The following is a 14,569-nucleotide window of genomic DNA, read 5'->3' as shown; positions in this document are numbered from 1 at the left end:
ATTAAATCTCCAAGTTATGTTACTTAAGCTTTTATGCAAAATGTTGTCAAGCAAACTCCACCGATAAAGCCTTGCATACTCCTTGGTGTCATATTATTTCTAGTTTATGATGGGTAAGTCTAGCTGAGTACATTCTTATACTCAGGGTTTATTCCCTCTTGTTGCAGATGACATGATGTACCATGAGTACTATAAGAACTGCCTTCATCCTACCATGGATGAGGACTAAACCATGGGTCATGGTACTCCTGAGTCATCCCCTCTGTTCTACTTTTATTGGAAATGACCATAGTACTGACATGTATTTGAACTAAGTGTGATGTTGATGTTAAACTACTTTGCTTCCACTATTTAAACTTGGTTTGTAATAACTATGTGAACTCCGATGTATGTGAGAAACTTGTGAACTATGATGTAACATATGACTGGTTGTGTTGAATCATGTATGATCTTGGTTTGTTTGAGATCCCTCGTGATTTCACTAGACTACCGGGTTTATATGGGCTCAAGTATGACAGTTTGATCACTTCGGTGATTGCTATTGTACTTGTGCTCTTATAAATTGGACAGTTCTATTACATAAACACACATAGAGCAAGCAAGAAAAAAATATGCAGTAGCATGAATGCAACTTTTCAAGGTTTCTACCTTATATTCCATTTTAGGATTTATATAAATCATTAACATTGGCCTAAGAAAGTAAAGCAACTAATTGACTTAAATCAATTTAAACTCTACTTTTTTAAAAGAAAAATAAATTAGGGTGTTACAACTGTCGATCGGTTGTTGCTTAAGTGCTTGAATTTAGAAGATGCCAGGGTCCTTATTGCTAAAGTCCATGAAAGAGTTTGTGGAGCTCATCAATTGGCTCATAAAATAAAATAGATTATTAGAAGATCAGGCTATTTTTGGTCGACAATGTTGGAAGATTCTTTTGAATATTACAAGGGGTGTCAAGATTGCCAACGATTTGGTAATATTCAAAGATCGCTAGTATTAGTTATGAATCCTATAATCAAGCCATGGTTGTTCAGAGGTTGGGGATCGATCTAATTAGCCAAATTTACCCACCATCTAGCAAAGGTCACAAGTTCATAGTGGTGGTGATGGACTATTTCAGTAAATGGGTTGAAGCGATCCCATTGAAAATGGTGATGTCCCAGAACATGATTTACTTTGTCCAAGAACATATCATTTATCAGTTTGGGGTACCTCAGACTATCACTACTGATACCAAAGTTCATATTTGAGGAGTTTGAGAATTTTGCTACTAATACGAGATTTAAGTTATTGACAGGCGAAGGCATCCAATCAAACACTGATCAAGTTGATCAAGAAGAAGATAATCAATCGGCCAAGGCACTATGGGCTTATCGAATGGCATGACATGGGTCAACTAAGTGCTGTCCCTATGAGCTAGTTTATGGGCATACAGTCATTCTTCCTTAGGAGATCAGGACTGGATCACAACGTATTGAATTTCAAGAAAACCTAACAGCCGATGATTACAAGGTTTTGATGATGGACGATCTCAAAGATTTTAAGTATCATTAGCTTCATGCTTTAGAAAACATTGAGGCTCACAAGCTAAGGATTGCAAAATATTATGACAAGAAAGTTAAATCCAAGCAGTTCCATGAGGGCGAATTAGTTTAGAAGCTGGCCTTGCCTATTGGGACCAAAGACAACGCATATGGTAAATGGTCACCTAATTGGGAGGGGCCTTATTACATTACTCGATGCATACCTGGCAATGCTTACTTCTATGAGACACTAAAAGGTGAAGAGTTCAATAGAGCAATCAATGGGAAACAATTTAAGAAATATTATCCTAGTGTTTGAGTTGATGCTTGAATTAGCCGGTTGAATTTTTCATAGGGCCTTTATAGCAGATATAAGAGGATATTGCCTTCAGAACAAAAATGGAGCAACCATGATTTAGCCTAAAGAAAAATAGCAATGTGGCATGCATTGCCTTTAGAGCAAAAAATAAAAAAGAATTTACCATGCACGAGGAAATAGAAGGGAAAAATCATTTCAAATGTAAAAAGTTTATTCATTGATTTCCTATTATGACCTAAGGGTCGAGAAACACTTTTTGACAATGTCTCTGGCCAAAGAAGAGAAGGCTATGGTATTTGTAGTGTTTGAGAAGTCCTCAACCAGGCTCTCATGATCTTCAGGATTATCGGTCACTTAAAAACCATGGGAAGAAGTCAAAGCTCGTATCTAGAGCGAACTTACGCCATGGCCAGAGAAATAGCAGCACCATGACGAACACCATGAGGGGCCATCTCCCTAGCATGATTTGGAACATCATGTAGATGAACCACTGGCATGGCACCCTTGGTGTTGAATGATTGTGTAGCATATTTGATGGCTAATTGGAGACTTTCCAACTGCGCTGACAAGGCTGGTAAATTCAGAGAAGGAGCAGTCAAAGGTTTGTAAAATCAAGGTTGTTAAGATAAGGGTCACCATAATAGATCTTAATTGTGATTCTAGCCTCAGCCTTGGCCAACCTTGTTTGGACGGTGTTGGCCCTATTCTTTGAGATGGTAAGGGCATCCTACATCGCATTTAGATGGAAGTCCATTCGTCCAAAATCACAAACTGCATTGGAGTACAAGGCCTAGGCCTCATCTCTCTCCTGAAGTAGACGACGAGCGTTGTCCTAGTGATAAGAGTCAAAGGACTCTAGGGATGAATTTATTGGAGCCACCATCTTTGCAATGTTAGGGCCGATGACCTCATCGAAGCTCGTTGGAGATCTCATTGGCGGGTCACTTGCCATTCTCCAAGAGAAGAGATGGTGATTTTGGATCTAAAAGATGAAAGAAATGGTTCGCACTAGAGGCACAAGGGATCAAGAGTGGGCATATTAGTTTCTCATCCACAACTATGGCTCATATTTATAGCCCAAAAGATGCGATGGTAGACCTCCTCAAGGTTATGCATTTGGAATTAGTTATGGAAATAGATCATCCTTTCAAAGATCAAGGAGATGGTTCATGAAGAGTTAGGAAGCACGATGAATAAGATTCAAAATTTATTGCTTTCCATAATCATGGGCACCCCAGATCCCAAAGGTTTGTTACAAAAGGATTACACCTAAAACTAACTAATCAGCCCAAGAAAGCTTCATTGGATTGAAGGGAGTCTAGACCCTACAAAGCCGAAGAAACATGGATAAAGATGACATCGGCTAAAAGATGGAAGTAGCATCAGGGGGAAGGTAATAGGCTAATTAAGAGCGTGCTGGTTTATATCATAGGCTTCTTGGCATAGGCAGAGCGAACAAGGCGAAGGTGTCCACACATTCATGCCCTTGCAAACACTAGAACAGCCTCATACCGATGGTGAGAAGACTTAGGTGATATCACAAGAATTCTTCTAGCCACGGTGGCTAATTCCCTTGATTGACAAGGCACTAAAATAGGTGACACAATCGCCCTAAACATAAGAATTCTTCTAGCCATGAAGGAGTTTCATGATGAAGTGGTGGTCCATGGAGGATCCAACAGAACTAGAAGTGCTCTAAAGGATAGGGGTGAAGGGAGCATGGTTGAAGCTTGAAATTTTTCGATGGAGTTGGACCGAAATTTATGCTCATCAGGGGAGTTGAGTCCAAACGCTCGTGAACTAATAGTGCACCCATGAAGCCTTGGAATGTGGGATGTCGGCAAAGGAATGGCATGCCCATGAAGCTTATGAATGACAAAAAACATGAAGTAATGGAACAAAATAGCAGGCCCAGAGCAGTTCCCTCAGTCTCTAGTAAAGGCATACCTAAAATGGTATGAGGTAAAATTTTAGAATAAAACCATTTTTATCCCAAAATTGGGGGGCATGTGTTGACACTAGAATTTGGTTCATTACATGAGACCCCATAATTTAGAATGTACTAAAAAGAGCCATGATAAGTTTAGAATCGGCTGGTCAAGAAGCTGTTCAGAGTTAGCTGGATTTCAATAACATCATCATCTCTAAGGAGACTCCGGCAGCGAAAATGGCATTCATCAAGAGCAAGAAAACATGATGGACTCCACATAAGTGGAAGTTTGGAGACCATGTTATCTTAAATTAGGATGTTTTGTTTTCTTTTCCAAGTTTTGTGATCGGTCTTATTCGACCAGGACTTGTAGTCAAGCCTTGGGTATAAATATTGAACTCTAGCTATTGTAACAGACATCTCAGCGACCAATCAAAAACTAGTACCTTTACTTTCTGGCTTATGCCATCCCCTAGGAGTAGGAGTATAGTAGATTTCAGCAAGTTCTTCGGCAAGCAAGGATGCCATCGGTTAAGTCTGACCTCCGGTTTGTCTGTGAGTATTTGTCACGACTTATATTTTGTTTGTAAGGCTACATCGATTAGGTCTAACCTCTTACAAGCTTGGTATAAGTTAGTTATCGTCAATTAATTGTAAGGTTGCAACGGTCTGGCTTGTATCTCTTACAAGTTACCCTCAATTCTTATGAAAATTGGTATGATTGATCGATTCGGCTCGTATCTCATACAAATTTTGATACGGATTAGTTATCAGCTAAATCTATTAAGATCGGTAGGGTTTCCTTGCTGTTTTTAATAGATTTGCGAGTTATCAATCTTGTTATAATTAGTTTCTTACTATTTGTAACAAAATCACCCTATTGATCAATTAAGATTGAAACGGATCAGCTTTATATCTCTTCAAATCATCGTCTTGTTGTGTTTCCCTATTTACATCTCGCTTTGATGATTTTTTCGGTTAGCTCAGCCATTTTTGTCCAATCTTGATCGAAGATAGCGTGTGGTCAGGATGTGTTAAACCCTAAGTAAAGCTTGCTAGTTTATGAAATCTAGTCTAGAACTGCTATTATGGCTGCCATCGATCCGGTCGACCCCCACTGTTAGCACTATAGATCATAAATCGTTAAATAGTAAGTCTTGCTTATGGTCAAACATAGCCTCTGGCTACATGCTATGTCTACATCGGCTTTTTAGCCGATCACTTGCGCTTTCTTGATCACAACATGTTTTGACGATTCTGTTGAGCGTGTATAGAGCTCAATCCAATTCAATGGGGTTCTATATTTTCTACCATACAAGGCTTCAAATGGAGCCATCTTGATGCTTGCTTGATAACTATTGTTGTAGGAGAACTTGGCAAAAGGTAGCCATTTCTCCCATGAACCCTTGGAAGATATAACACAAGCTCTCAGCAAATCTTCTAAGATTTGGTTCAGTCGCTCAGTCTATCCAAAAGTTTGTGGATGGTATGCTAAACTTCTGATTAGTTTAGTCCCCAAAGCCTAGTGCAAGTGCTCCCAAAAATGAACTATAAACTATGGTCCCTGATCTGAGATTATAGTCCTAGGTATTCCATGTAGTTTCACGATCTGAGAAACATACAGCTTAGCGTACTTCCCTGCATGATATGCTGTGTTAACTAGTATAAAATGTGCTAACTTGGTGAGGCGATCTACAATGACCCATATGGAATCATGACCTTGATGTGTCATCAGAAGGCCTATAATAAAGTCCATACTAATTTCTTCCCATTTCCACCCTAGAATAGGCAATGGCTGAAGTAATCCAATAGATTTCAAATGAACAGCCTTTACTCTACTGTAGTTATCACACCAAGCGACATAGGCGGCGATCTCTTTCTTCATCTTGGTCCACCAAAAATGGGTTTTCAAATCTTGATACATTTTACTATTACCCAGGTGGATAGACAACTTGGACGAATGTGCTTCATCTAAAATTTGATTTCTAAGTTCACGGTCTTTCGGTACCACAAGTCGGTCCTCAAACCATAGCAGACCTCTTTCATCTAATCTGAAAAGCTTTGTTTCTTGCTCTTGCATCTTTCTCTTGATGTGAAATATACCTACATCTGTCTTCTGTAGTTCTATGATTTTGCTCTCAAGTGAACTGTAATAGAACCGCCCAATTTATACAAGATCAAGTACGGCTGTCCCCGCTAACACGTTGACACGCGCATACTTTCACTCATATAAACCCAATAGTCCGCCGAGTGTCCCGAAAGACCTTGGTAAATCAACATCACAACCAAGATCACGTGATTAAGCAAATACATATCACATACACAGGGTTGTAGTGGAAATAATATTACAGATGGGTTCACAATTAAAAGTACAAGTTTGGGTTTCAAAATTGATTAGTGAAAACAACATAGCTTTCAAAAGATTACATTAATATATGTTCCAAATACATTGCTAGCATAAGTGACATCATCCAACAAAAGCATATAGATGAGAAGTAACTATAGAATCACTGAGCCACTGGTGGTTAGCCACCATCTTCACAGGCCAAGAACTTCACCTGCAACATGGTGGGATAAACCCTGAGTATGAGAAGGTACTCAGCTAGACTTACCTATCAAAACTAGAAATAAAGGACACCAAGGATCATGCAAGGCTTATGAGGTGGGCTAGCTTTACACAGGTGCATAAAAGAGCTTATGAATATAGTAACCAATTTAAACTTTGCATCAAGTTTATCATCATTTACCTGTCCACTAGATTTGCACCTGTACTAGAGCACTCACTTATTAGGAGCAAACAATATTAACCATAGTAGGTATAATAAGGCTGTCATCATTATATCATCATTTCTGAACCATTATGTTATTTAGTGTATCTACTTTGGAGATAAACCCGTCAAGTTCTCACTAACCGGGAGAGACAGTGATGAGTACAGGCCTGATCTTCCGAGAGGTAGCCGGTAAGTTCGATTTTGTGGAGATCTCGACGTTGGTGATCTGGCTTCAAATCAGACGCGATTCGAACCCTGCAACCGTTACACCACTGCTCCGTTGGTTATCAACCAAGCACAACTTGATTGACCTCGCCAAGAAGGCTTTTCCTGCAAGCGAATCGAAGAGCACAAGCAAAAAGGTAAAACACGCAATCTGAAATTGCAAATATGAATGACGCGAATATCAATAGAGGATTCAAGAACTCGGTTCCAAAGGACTAATCGACACAGTGGAGGAGATCAAGAACGGGGGCCCTGGATCATTGTAAAAGGATTTGTCACCACAGTTGCAATGAACGATTCAGTTTCTCGATGGAAAACTAAACTCTAAACAAAAACCCAATTGTGTAGCAGTGGCGGCGGCTGTGTTTATAGTCTAAGACTCAACCTAGGGTTGGGGACGACCAGGGGTTGGGCGCCCACAACTTGGGCTTAAAGCCCGACACGATACATGGCCAAGTTGGCCTAAATAGGTGACGCAGCACCTTGCCGTGGTCACACAGAATGATCCACGGACCTTCTGGAGCTGGGACTAGATCCAAAACGATGGCGTTGTCGTCCCCTTTCCAACACATCCAAGAACGGCCTATTTCGATGTCGTATGAGAAAGTTATGACCGAAACAGTGACGACGTGTCTGCTGAATCCAAGGGCGACGTGACAGCTGAGTTGGGAACGAATTGCAACTTGGGGAAGACCATGGCGTCGGTGTGTCCAGCGTGGTGATGTCCTCATCAGACGGTGACTCGAATCGAATTACAACTCAGCTGAGGGGGTATTCCTAACTCTCACCCTAGCATACTTTGCAAGGGTAGCCGTGGGTCACCTTTGGTACAACTCAGGAACCAAATTCGCGGGTTCGATCAGTGCCAGCGCTCTCAGGGATTACCCTTCTGCCAGGACGATCAGGACTTTTAAATCACCTGCCCTTGGACTCACGCCTACGGCTCCCTTCCGAGGTGTACTTTATACTTATCGACTCCCGACCTGAGGTGAGCTACTCGGCTTCATGGTCGGTCTTTGGACACGGCCAACTAAGAGAGAGGCATGCGTTCAACATGAGCAGGAAAGGCTCCAAGATTCAGTCCTTAAGCGACACAGACGGAGTCACTACAAACCGGCAAGCCTCCGCCCGGTCTTCAATTCAAATTAAGACAGGTTCTTTTCCACGATAGCAAATATAGCCAACCGTGCCATATGTATGTCCCTATATCTCTTAGGTGACAGGAAATCACCTGACTTCTACCATGTTTAAGCAGGGCTAAGCACTACACGAGCCTGAGCTACATAGGATTCTAGGTATCAATATCTAGACAAGGATTGGATAACCAATGCAGTAAGTGTTTGCATCCAACACCTAACTTAATGCAACAATATATATGTAATAATAATACTTTAATTGCATTTCGGAAATTAGGAGGCTTAATATGCTTTGGGGCTTGCCTGGGATCCAACACAAGTCAGTTCAGTTAGCTTGCACCGTCATGGTGACATCTCCGGTCCTAGCACTTGCCTAGTCCTTCCATCTTCGGGATATATCCACCAAACCAAATCTTCGGGTTTGGCTCCAACATCGCATCCTTCACGTGGTGCATCTAGCATACCTAGATGAGATGCAATATACAAGTGCATAAATATGAAGAATAGTACCATGAGACGCATCACAAAATAGCAAGCAAGACAAGCATAGTTTACACTAACACACTTAAGTACTTTGCGATGCTTAACTTAAACATCACACAATCTATCATGCTAAGATGGCAAAGAAGACGACAACACCAAGCATGACACAAGTTTCCCAAGATCTCAGGTGCTCTAACTCAGTCATCATTCAAGGCATAAGTCACACTTAACAATATACAAGCAAACACTATAATTGGAATCTGCCAATTTCTGGACATGCAAACAGCAGCTACAAGATTTAGCTATAACTGGAGTTACACAAATCCAAATGACTTGCAAGAAGACATTTTGGAAATCTTATGAAATTATCTACATTTCATCTATAACCATCACAGCATGATTCCCAAGTTAAGTAGGTCGAAATTATACCTTTACAGAAACTGGTTCATACAAAACAGAGAGCAACAAATCCAGTATTCTAACTTTAAACAGTTGTAACTCAAACACTACTTGGCCAAATGATACCAAATTTTAACAGCAGCTAGATACATAAATTATCTACAACTTTTGTATAAACAAGTTTCGCAACAAAGCACATTGTCATGAAGAACTTTGCTAAGTTCCCAGATCTGTCCATAAACCACATCGGCAAGAAAATAATTATTAACTTATGTTGCAAATTCATAATTGGGCAAAACCAACTTTACCAACATTTCACAAATGACTAAAGAACACCAAAAAGCATTGTGCTCACCTCTAAATAAATTTTCTTAAAGCCTTTCTTAATTTATTTAGACATCAAGGTGTATTTATGAACATATACCAAAAATGCACAATAAATTCTACAAAAATTACAGTAGCTCACATATCCTCTCAATAGTCTACTGTACAAATTTCATACCATTTGCATAAGTATAGCTGCCTCTACGAAAAAGACAATTTGCTATTGCAAGAAATCATGTGAGAGCAAGATAAACCAATAACTCACTCATACTTCATCCAATACTCATGAAATTTTTACCACACATCGACTATCACATGAGTAGCATGCCACAAAAATTTCACTTCATTTGGAGCCCTAGATCTGTAGTTATGGAAAATAACAAATTCAACTAGCATTACAACCTTACTGCACAAATCTATTTTTACCGCAAAATATTGAAACTAAAACATGCCATATTATAGATCTAATGCATAGAGAATTTCACAAGGATTCGAAAAAGTCCTCATTTGCTATTTTACGAATTTCCTATGAATTACTATAAATTTCCAAAGATTTAGCAAATTTACTGCAAATAGGTCCTTATCGGCACTATTCATTTGAGTCACAGACTTCGCAGTTTGACCCTTCCATTTAGTCAAATTTGAGCCCGAGGCCCCTGGTCGGAATTAAAAGCAGAGGAGCATGCTAGACTTGCTGTTGCTGGCCGAAGGAGGCTCGTCGGCGGCGGTGGAGTGGTGGTGGAGCATCAGCAGGGCCGCGCGCACCCAGGGGATAGCTCGACTCGGCCCGAGGCGGCCCGAGTTGGCCTGGGGTGGTCTGTGGCTTGCTAGCCACGTGAGTAGGCGGCACCGGCGGCACCGGCTTCCATGGCGAGGCCACAACGGTGAGGGGGCGCTCGGGAAAGGAGCCGGGGAGGAGGAGAGGGAGAGCAGTGCCAGCAGCAGCGGTGTCTCACCGAGCTCGGCCATGGCGCTGGCAGGGAGCGAGGCAGAGAAGAGAGGGAGAGAGTGGAGAGGGCGGGGCGAGTGCTTGGGTTTAGCTTCCCCAAAACGACACATGAAGGCAGGGGCGCGGACATGCGGAGGGCACGCGGCAGTAGCTCACTACCATGGCGGGGCGAGGTGGCGAGCAGCTAGCGCACCAAGGGCCATGCGGCGTTGCACATTCAGTTCCGGTCAGCACTGTTGCAGCTACGAATTCAAATTTCCAATACTACCTCGAACGTACCACTGAAACCCATACTTCGTGCCTTCGTAGCTCCTAAACCACGACGAGTTAGTCAAAACTCTATTAATAAAAGTTGTGGATCTACATACCAGCTCCAACTTTTATTAAAGCTTCAAAGTCTAATTAGGCCTGGTTTGGGAGATACAATGTTCCAAAGTGGGGTACACGAAAACTGAAATCATGCATTCAGTCATCCATGACTTAGCCAAATTTCAAGTGCTAAAAACAGCTGCTGATTTAAAGTTTGAGCCTCAGTTTGACTTGCTTACAAGCTGATCTAGCTCTTGGTCCAAACATAAAGTTTGTTGTACATAACATGGACTCCAACTTTTATTTAGGTTCCACTGCCATGCAAACACCCTAAGCTACAGTTCAAACCAAGTCAAAGTAGCATCACTATAAAGCTTAAATCTGAGTTTTAGACCGATTGATGCATTTTCTTGACATTTGCCCAACATGAACCTTTCATGACTTTTGTTGTAGAGTTCATCTAGTCATTTGGGCAAGGTTTCAAGGTTTGGTTGACTTCATAGGTTTCCATCCACTTGATAAAGCAATTCATGCAAAGATATGACTTATCATTTCATGTGAGTTTTTGATTCCAAACTTCATGAAATTTTTCCAGTGATCAATATAGATGGATATTGATGAGAGACACATGAAGATATTCCAATAACACTAGCCAAGCATATATCCTGAAAAGGGCCTATATGTAAAGCAAGGGTGCAATATCCGAGTTTAGGTTGGGGCTCATTTCCATAGGTTTGACCTTGACATCTTCATCGTCACTTAATCTGTCATGTTTGAGCTCAAACCCATAGCTTAACTAGTGACAAACACCTAGGGTGTTACATGAACAACTAATAGTGATATTGTGCAGCATAACAAGATGTATCAAATTAAATCCATCTTCCAACAATGCTTCCAAAGTGTTGCAATGAGATTTCTGACTAAGTGCATCTGCTACAACATTGGCTTTCCTTGGATAGTAGTGCACTTCTAAATTGTAGTCCCTAATTAGCTCTAACCATCTTCGTTACCATGGGCTAGACCTTCCCTAGCAGTGTGGCCCATGTCCATTACTGTGGGTACGTAGTGTTATACCCCCACAGACCATTGGCTACTCCATAGCATGGATCTTTGTGGGTCAGAGAGAAGGCCGGCCACTAAGGTGGAGGTGGCGGCCTGCCTATGATCTAATCCTCCTCCTATCTTCCTCTGCTTGTAGGCACAGCTACCTCATCTCCACAAGGGAACTATTTAGTTTAGTGTTGGTGATAGCCAACAACTACACTATAGGATTCATCTGGTTGCTCTACTCCCCCACAGTAGAAGCAATCCTCGCTACTAGCTCTCCATGGCGATAGCGAGGGTAGTAGCAGTGCTCATCCTCGCTGATGTGGTTTAAGAAGTGGTCATAGTAAGCATAGAACGCCTGACGGGCGGCATCACTGATGCCCTCCATCTAGGTAGATCTGTCAGCAGGAGCTTCATGGATGGACACAATCCGAAGAGCACATAGGATAGGATTAGGCCTTCCCACGTGAGTGTAGATCCTCTAGAAAGCTAGTTAAACTAGGTGACTCTAGTGCTCACTCCTATATTCCATGGCATACATGCCATGGCCATACTGCTATTGTAGAAGGTCCATAAGCTGAGTGTGGAAGAAACACTCTCCACCATCACAGATGCAGATCATCATGATCCACCCATCCTAAGCCTAGTATTGATCCCCCTATCCTCCTAGTCCTCTATGTCCTCCAGGTCCATTGACATACTCATCATCATTAGAATCATCTCAATTAGGGTGTCCTCCTCCAGCACCCTGATTGGGCACCTAGTGCCCAGCTTGGTTCCTAGCTGACTACTGAGTCTCCAGAGCATGGTAGACCACCTATCCTCCCTGATGCACACCACGCCAGATGTTGTTTCCATCATCCAGGCATTGGCTATGGTAGAACACATAGCGGTCAATGTTCCTATTCATAGGGAACTCCACAGCATGGTCAGAGCGATAGTTCACATAGTTCTGGTGGCAGGACAACTTTTGACGAGCCATCTAATGATATGCATAAGAACATAGACATGCAGGAAATGATTAATAGATCATGATAATGATGAATTGAGGATAATGACAAAATGAGGATAAAGTAGTATGCATAATAAGGACAAAAGGAGACATTAATGATGGACTAGAAATAATAAATAACACGAAGGCATAATGCTCTTTGTGGTATTTGTGGTAAGATGTAATGAGAGGTAAAAATGTAAGATAATAGTGATAATGGAAGTGAGATAATAATTACAATGATGAGAGAATAATGAAAGATAATAAATGTAGAGTAATAAATGTAGTGTAGTAACAAGAGTGACATAATAAAGGCATGATGAGAAAATAATGGAAGATAAACTATTAAATGCAAGTAAGTAATAAATGCAAGATAATAGTTGTAAGGTGGTAATGATAATAAGAATAAGATAGTAAATGCATGTAAGTAATGAATGCAAGATAAAACAATAAATGTGATAGACAGATAAAATAAGATAATAAAGGATTGATAAATGAAAGGGAACAAAAGAGATAACTTAAACGGTCATTTCAAACTAGGTTGCGTGATCCTATGGTCAACACTACTTTCATACCACTTCTGTCACACCCGCATTTGAGAGAGCAAACCAGGTGTAGATCACATTTGTGCCAGGATCTCAAATTATACACATGCAACATCATCATTAATGGTACAAAACACAGTGTTCATACATTAAAGCGTAAATGAGTACATGAGTATCATTATTACAAGTCTGGCATCAAAGTTCTAGCAGAAACAAATAGTATCATTTGATAAAACAAAATAAACGACGACGTCGATGTAGTTGATCCACCTTGCCATAGGAATGTCGATAGCACAAGACACGAACCTAATACCCCGACAAGTCCTCAAGAAAGTCCTCATCCCAATCTTGATCATTAGAGCACCCTTTAATTGTGATTATAGCAAGGGTGAGTCCATGTCGAACTCAGCAACTACAGACAGAAAGTAATGACATGCAAGGCTAATACAAAAGGAAGGCCGACATGGTTTGACTATAGGTATGTTTTTTTGTTGGCAACTTTTATTAAAACAACCTGTTACTACTATAAGTAAAATATCCCAACCCTTAATTAGATGGAGTAGAATTAACAATATTATTAAACATCATCATTATTATTAGTTAATATCACTGAGGTAGCAACCTCAAATAGAAAACTAGGGTAGCAACCCCAATAAGAACATAGGATAGCCATCTTGCCACAACACGAGGTAGCCACCTCAATCCATAAAAAACCGCCTCGAAGGTCCATGTGAGTCCAATTCTAATCAAGCGAGGTTCTAGGCCGCTCGTGACCAAGAGCATGGCTGATATATCAGTTTTAACTTCAAGTCATGATAATTTGAGATCCTAAATGATGACCCCGATTCAAGCATAGCGCACAGTTAGGGTCATGCCCTCTCAGGAATAGATCTACCAAATAACGATCCCCACTCTACGGTGCTAACAGTGGGGTGTGAGGTAGAATCACACAGGCCATGATAACGGGCCATGGAATAGTTTTTGCTAGCCAATAGATCTACTCAAAATCAAACATGTCATAACCGCATGCTATGCACGATCAAGATTGATGTAAAACAGCCATTAAAACATAACTCATCATTTAAAGTGCAGATTAAATCAGTTAAGATTAACAAACGATGGGTTAACAAAGATATAAGGCCAATCTAGATCAATCCCAATCAAGAGAAGTGATATTGTTGTAATTAAATAAATAATGGAATTAATAAGCAATATCAGTAACTTAATGAATCTATCCAAAGGAACGCCACCGTTAGATAGAGCCGATAACTTGACCTTAATCTAGTTCAAGTAGTGGAGGTCGACCAGATCGATGCAGCCATACTTGAACTAGACAAGAGTCAATAACTAACTTATACCAGAGTCGAAGTGGAGGTCGACTGGATCGATGTAGCTATACGAGCAGAGGTACAAGCTATGACGGTACTTATAGACAAGCAGTGGAGGTTGATCGGATCGATGCAGCCATACTTGCTGAAGAACTCGCTGAGATCTACTCTACTCCTACTCCTAAGAGCTGGCTAGAGCCAAAAAAGTAAATAACTAGTATTTGATTGATTGTGTGTCTTTTACAATAGCCGGGGTTTGGTATTTATACCCAAAACCTAAAAATGAATCC

The sequence above is a fragment of the Miscanthus floridulus genome, chromosome 2 (genome assembly GCF_019320115.1).
Source record: "Miscanthus floridulus cultivar M001 chromosome 2, ASM1932011v1, whole genome shotgun sequence".
NCBI lineage: Eukaryota > Viridiplantae > Streptophyta > Magnoliopsida > Poales > Poaceae > Miscanthus > Miscanthus floridulus.
The sequence above is the reverse complement of the archived record's forward strand: the minus strand, read 5'-3'. Positions refer to the sequence as shown.